Here is a 7,725-nt window from a genome sequence, read left to right as displayed (position 1 = left end):
ATGTGACTAGTAATTTTAGGTTAAATACACCTTGCAAAAAGTTTGTCCTTTTTCTTCATGATGCTGCATCAAAAAAAAAAAAAAACTGCATCATTCCACACAAACACATGACAAGGATGTTAAATATTTAAAGGATACATGAAAATCTCCCAAGTTGCTGACTATCTCTCAGAGCACAGACAGATGAATAATTAAATTAAAAAATGTATATATACACATTAATCTAGAGAAGGCTGTCCTCAAAGCAAAAGAGTTTTAGTACCTGCGGCAACTAAGACACACTGTGCAGACAACTGTTGCTTTACCAGTCACAGCCTTATAGCAGAGTGAAGAGAGAGATGCTGCTGAACAAAACTCACATCATCTGGACCTTTTCCAGAGAGCCTGAAGAAGAACATACTATGCTCTGTTGACACCAAAATTGAGCTTTCTTACACCAACTGAATTTAAATTGGTGGAAGGCTTTGTGAATGTAGTATTTTTCTTCTTTCTTTCTAGTTCTGCTGCAGTGTGCAGGAGAACTGCAACATCAACCCCATGGAGAATGGCTTCAAAACAACAACAACAATCAATGTCGTGGAGTGGCAAAGTTGGGGTCAAGACAAACGTTTGCGGCAGGACTAGAAAATTGCTCAATTACCCAGTGGGTTTAACAGAGCTCTGCAAAGAATAGGAAAAATGCAGTGACCAGGTGTGCAAAGGTGATACAGACCTGTCCACATGGATCCACTGTCAAAGGTCCCTCTACAGTGCTTTTAGTTTCTTCTTAAATACCTGATCTTTGATGGTTCATCTGAGTTGTTGGGTATGAAGGACATGCTCAAATGTGGAACATGGACTGATGTAGTTGTGTAGTTTGGTTGACATCCATTCTTTGGGGCCCCAGGAATGCCAAATACTCACAAAGAGTCCTGCCCTGTGATATGAAAAACAACCCATGAATATGGATCCTTCCCTTGGTCTGCTGTCAGCATCAGTGTCTCTCAAACTCAAATTATAACAATAGACTATTAAGTTTAGGCCTGCAGGTTAATTCATGTCTAATAAATCAGCAGTATTTACTAGTGTCACAGATATGGGTTATTTAAAGATCCCCGCCAGACATGTTTGAAAACATATAAAAATACTATGCCTGGAATGATAGTTTGTGTCTAAACCTTATTAGACACCAAAACTACCTTAAGAAAATCCTTCAAATGACATCTACTTCCTCATGAAAAAAATCAGAATCTATGTGTGACCTGCCTAACTGGAGGGTAAGGCTAATCCCACCTTAACCCAAGACCACCTACTCTATACAGGTCAACACATAGATAAGTGTAAAGGATTAAACAGAGACGTGGCTTCGAGTCCAATTGTATCAAAATTTATTTAAAAAGATCAATTTATAAAAAATGACAGTGGCGTTGTAATACAACCAGAGATCAATTTATTAATATAATAAAGTTAATATCTGCCAAGTAGGTATTTAAGAGTTAAAATGCCTCACACACCCTCACAATCATGCTGTGTCTGTGCATATAATAAAAAAATATATATTCAAAATACTCCTCACTCTAAAGGAAAACAAAAAAAAAGACATATGATTAACGAGCCAGGCTGACTGGTACAGGATAACCGCTTTTTCCCATGACTATATCACCATGTGCCTTCACAGCACTGCCACCACTGCAAACACACGCGCGCACACACACCAAACTAACACCCCTAGGTGCCGTGTAATACTTATCTGCATACACGTGCACCACAACCCATACGGCTAGAGCCCCCAAACAGTACAGCCCGGGTATCTGAAGCTAAATAAAGGGGCACAGAGACAGCATTAATACACCTGACGAGGTCCTTCAGGCGCAGTGGGTTCGTCGGATAACACAAATCAACCAATCCTACAGTCAGTCAAAATAAACTAAACCAAAAGAGGCAAAAACAACACTAATAAAAATAAATAATGATAATAATAATAATAAAAAAAAAAAAACTATAGGAAAAAACAGTAGCAAACTATCTTCTACCATAATAACCCCGGCCAATTATGGCGCAGCTCAACTGCTCCTCCGCACTGGACCCCTCTACAAGTGAAATCTGTCTTCCACGGATCTGGGTGTTCAAAAGCTGGGGTTGTCTGCACCTCGAACAGAAAGACCGAACTCCCTGTCTGCCAGCTGATCACCAGGGACTATAGCACTCTGCTGCACGCGACGGGAAAACACTTCTCTCTGTGTGTGTATTCAATGAGTATTTATAATGTGTCCGGATGGTAATTGAATGGGACCTGATTGCGCTGTTGGCGTTTCCCTTATATGGAAAGTAACATACTAACAAAAAGGGGAAGTGACATAAGTGGCCATGACCAGCCAGGTAAAAGTGACTACGTGGGGCTAGGTAGGTAAAAGTGAGGTGAAAGCGAGACTAACCCTTCTACATATGAACATGCCAAGATTGTTTTTTTCAAAGGTTTGTGAAAATAGGTGATGGACAAAAGATGTCTCCTTCCCTGTTAAGTGCACTGGAGTCTTCAAGTTTTCACATCACTCTTGCGTAAGTTGCATACTGGACCTCTATTGGCCCCAAACTAGTTGTGATGTCACAGATCATGCTTATAGGTACACACCAAAAACTCAGATTTAACCTGAGAACCTTTCCTCCTTCAGATGATTATGGAAACAGCTTTCTAGTTTCAACTTTCAAACTCTGCACAGTGAAGCTCAAACATCCAAGTGAAGTAACAAACAACAATAACAAACCTTTTTTGAGTGGAGGGGGACTTAAAGTCTAGAAAACATTTGTAGGCTTCATCTTTAACAGTGGAAAATTATTTAAGAAGTTAGCCGTAAGAAATATTAAGAACTTTAGCTTGTCACCACTTTATATCACAACTGATACTTTTTTAATCTTAAAGGAACAGTTAAACATCTTGGGAAATATGCTCGTGCGCTTTCTTGATAGATATTGATCCCACTCTCATGCTCCTCTTCTGTGGTGGCCTTAAAGTACTCTCACCTGTAAATACTGATGTGGTGACCTCAGTACAATCTTTTATGGTACAGCAAACTAGACCTCTTAATTAACAAGTGTATGTTTAGCTAGTTTATATAATGTATACCTTACTTTCAGTGCCTTTATATTATAGTGTATTCTAGATCGCTTTCTCCTAAAATCAGAAGCTCAGACTCATCTTTTAGTCAGTAAGATCAAGTAAGACAAAAAAAGGGTTGGTAAGACAAGAAATCTACCCAAAACATACAATTTTCTCTGATTTAAATTAAAGCCTGTTCTAGATCACTTGCTGTCATTCTTCTCATCCACAGTGAACGGCAGCAGCTCAGGTGGTAGAATAACATAAGAGTAGAAAACAATAAATAATGGTTAATAAGTTTAACATCAATTATTTAATAAGTGATATACATATATATATATATATATATATATATATATATATATATATATATTATATATGTGTGTGTGTGTGTGTGTGTGTGTGTGTGTGTGTATGTAAATATATATATATATATATATATATATATATATATATATGTGTGTGTGTGTAGTGTACAGTATGCAGCAAATTTACATACTGCAGGTGAGTCAGAAGCTCATACATACCTCATGGTGCACAGTGAACAGCAGCAGTTCATGTGGTTGAGTAGGATAAGAATAAAAGTAACACAACAGATAATGTTGTCGTTATCAACACAGGTAATGCTTTTTATTATTTAAGTAATATTATATGGATAAATAGGTTTACATGATAACATAAATTACTTTCTCAGATTCATATTAAAGTCTGTTCTCGAAGGTTCAGGTGGTAGAGTAAGATAAGAGAGCAATACATAATGGTTTGTCAAATTAATGTGAATTACTGATAGTAAGTGTTATTATATGTCCCAATAGGTGTAGCTTACAGTATATAGCTAGTTTACACAATATTGCTTTCTCTGTTTTTATATTTTGGCCTAATTCAGTCAGAACAACAGAACTATAAATAATGGTTAGATCAATAAAATCTGATTTATAAAAAAGTAAAATAAAGACAAAAAATGGTTAGTAAGACCAGTGATCTTTTAATGATTGAGTATATATATAAGCATGGTCTTTGTCACTTTCTCTCTGAGTCAGAAGCTCGTACTCAACTTTTCATCCAGAGTGACCGGTAACAGCTCACAATAAATAATGGTTAGTAAGATTGACAAATAATCTTTAAATGACTAGGTGAGTAATACTATATGTATAAACAGGTGTAGCATACAGTGTGTAGATGTGGAATATATAATGTATCCAGTTTAACCAATAACACAATAATATACATTACTGTCTTTCCATTAAGTTTTCTGCATGTATTTTGCAACTTTTCTCCCATTTTCTTTTCTTTCTCCCTATGAAGTGTCCTTTTCACTGCTAACTCTAGTGTTGACCTGGGTAAGACTGCAAACAGCCATGTGTTACCTCCACATAGTGTTGCCAGCCACTACCTTTCATCTGCCATCGATGAGCTTCACCAGGATTTTGTTGTGTTGACTGTTTTTTTGCACCGCTAATGAAGCTCTGCTAATTCGGAGAGGAATATGTTTCATTTCCTGTAAATTCTTCACAATAAAAGTCTCCCATCATTTAGTAATTTAAAAGTTTTTAATTTCAAGCAGTAAAGCAGGAAGTGTTGGGTTTTCATTGGCAGTAACTTAAAATGACTCTGATACAGCCGCTCCTTGGCAGGCTTTCAGAAAGCTGGCCAATCAGAACAGAGTTGGCTCATCAGGAGGGGGGCCTTAAAGAGACAGGAGCAAAGACTGCCTGTTAGAGACAGAGGCTGAACTGAGGGGCTGCATAAAGGGCCAGTATGAGATAAATAAGGGTTTTTTTGAACTGTGAATCATGCAAAGCTACTCTAGTGGAGTCCCAGAATAAAAATATGGAGCTGGAAATAATAGGATATAATAGCATAATAGGTCCCCATAGCATAATAGGTAATGCATGAGGTGTTGACATCCCGGCCAGACACAAAGGCCTAATGGGGTATTGCCAGCCCTCAGGAGGAAACAAGGGTCAATCCAACCACTATGCCAAAATGTGGAAATATTACAAAATGGATCCAAGTGCAAGACAATGATACCATGGATGTTGATAGCCCTGCCAAATGCACAGGCTACTTGGGGTTTTGCTTGCCCAGCCAGCCACAAAGGCAAGCCCTTTAAAAAGGGTCAACTGAATGACCCTGAGAGCAAGATGCTACCTGATGTGTCAGCAGCCCTGCCAGAGGCTACCTTGGGAATCACTGGCAGATGCAAAGGTCAGTCAGTGAAAAGGATCATTGCAGCCATCCTCCAGATGCTTTGGTGTGATACCTGTGGTGTGGTAGTGGGGAAGGGTAAATATAACCATATACACAGTAGTGCATTGTGCAGTTAATCTGAGTCACTCTCATCAGAACACCTCTTCCCTGGTCCTCTGAGAACACTAACCAGCAGCAGCTCGAGCTAGCTAGCGCCAATTATGACAATGATGTACTGGACATCAGCTTGGACGTTCATGGGATGAACAAGAGGCTTTAAAGGAAAAATCTGGTATAATTCAACCTGATGTATTTCCCATAAATGTGGCCATTCTGGCTCTATGGGTCATTCTCTCTTTAGTCCCATTATAGAGATTTGGGAAAACCCACAAAAAGATTTATATCACACAAAGCGACAATCATCAGGGCAAGCTACTGAGCCTCCTACATCTTTCCAAATAAACGTGATTTTTTACCGAAATTGCTTCAATGTTTGTTTCTGAGTCTGAATGAAAGTAAACACAGAAACAAGCGGTCTGAGCTCTGATGTCGGCTTGAAAGATTTTGCCATAAGTTCAGGAGTTGAATGAAAAATGATACAAATGTACACAGGTTTTTGAGATTTCTGTGGCTCTGTCATGAGTTGTGTCACACAAATCAACAAACTGAAAGGACTGAGTGACAGAATCTCAGGTTAGGTTTTGGCTTACAGCAGATAGTTGGTTTTAAGAGTATACAGGTTTCTATACATTTATTTTCTTGTAAAAGTTAGTGTGAAAATCTGCAAGCTACAAGTAAACTTTTTGCAGTCAGTCGTGCATCTGACAAAGAGAAAGAGAGAGATAGAGAGAGTGAGAGAGAGAGAGAGAGAAAGCAAGTGCACATACACAGCTGTTTATTTTGGCTGTCTGACAAAAAAAAACAACTCTTTAACAAAGATAAAACCGAATCTACATCCTTGATCTGTGTGTTACACTGTAGGGCTCCCAAAAGATTTTATTTTTAAAGCTTACAAGATCATCTCTTTGTAATTGTTGATAAAGAGCTTGAGCTTTTAAGCATGCTCTACCCACATTACCTTGGACCTAGTGAATCCAGAGCCGTACCTCAAAGCCTTTTAGATGAAAATGCTAGCGATGGGAAAATTGGAGGTCCACAATGTCATGGGAGAAGAGGAGGAGGTAGCTGCATTCTTGCAGTGGAGGTAGCAGCTTACAGAGATGAGGCTTGACAAAATAAAACTGATCAACCTGCACCATCAGCCATTAAATGACTCTCTACATGCACTGGGCAAAGGCTTCTCTTATGTACCTATTCACTGTAAGAACTCAATAACTATAATGATTTTCAAAACATTCTTTGGTAAACTTACAGGGAGACTGTTTTCACCATATCCCCCTTAGCCTTCCCCTCAGACAGCTGTAAGGGATCAGAAGGATTTTCTTCCAAATCAAAATGACTTCCAAAATGAAGATCAAATTATATGATACATGTTACATATTATATTATTGGCCTTATTCTATCCTTGGATTATCACTGCTGATGTATTATACACATGTAAGCAGCCTTTTAATGATGGTGAAAAGGGAGCTGATTTAAACTTCTTCAGAAACTTCAGAAATGCATCATATTTTGTAAAGTGATCATATATTTTATATGTGAAATCTTAATCTGCAAAATATACCTGTCAGATAAATCTAGTGGAGTAAGAAGAACAATATTTGCCTCATAAATGTAGTGGAGTAGAAGTTTTATATGAAATTTGCCTAAAAATTTGCCTAAAATGGAAATACTGAAGTAAAGTAAATGTGTCTCTAAATTGTACTTTATAAAACGGATAGTTACCGACCTTGATTATAATTGGCTGAGCCAGGTTCGAAGCCATTGTAAAATACTACACACCTATAAACACACACCTGTGACATTACAACAGTATTGCTGTGCCAATTAGTCACCCATATAAATAGTTTCAAAATGTCAGATTTTGTTGAGAATCTTGATTTACCGGGTTTGCTAAGTGTGGATGAGTGGTGGAAAGAGATGGAAAGGATAGAGGAGGAAGATAAAAAAGAAAGCAGACACGTCTAGATTAATAAGAAAAAATCACATTTTTTGTTGCTGTGTGATTATTTTATGAAACCTTGCCAGATATATGTGGTAACTATGTAAAAGCAATACGGCACAAGAGGCTGTAGTTAACAGGGATTTTAGAACAGCTAAGGTGGTTTTAGTTATGATGTGGACAATGCCCCTTAGCTTTTCTAAAATCACTGTAAACCACAGCCTCTTGTTGCTTATTGCTTTAGTACACTACATGAGTAAGTGTGTATGTAGTTACATTCCAGCATTACGTAGTTGACATTTGGTTTCAGTTCATACAAGAAATCATGAGTCATTCACTAACTGAAACAGTGAACACACCTAATCAGATAGGCAAGCACAAAAGTATGTGCATAACT

This window comes from Thunnus albacares, chromosome 4, assembly GCF_914725855.1.
Source record: "Thunnus albacares chromosome 4, fThuAlb1.1, whole genome shotgun sequence".
Taxonomy (NCBI): Eukaryota; Metazoa; Chordata; class Actinopteri; order Scombriformes; family Scombridae; genus Thunnus; species Thunnus albacares.
The sequence above is the reverse complement of the archived record's forward strand: the minus strand, read 5'-3'. Positions refer to the sequence as shown.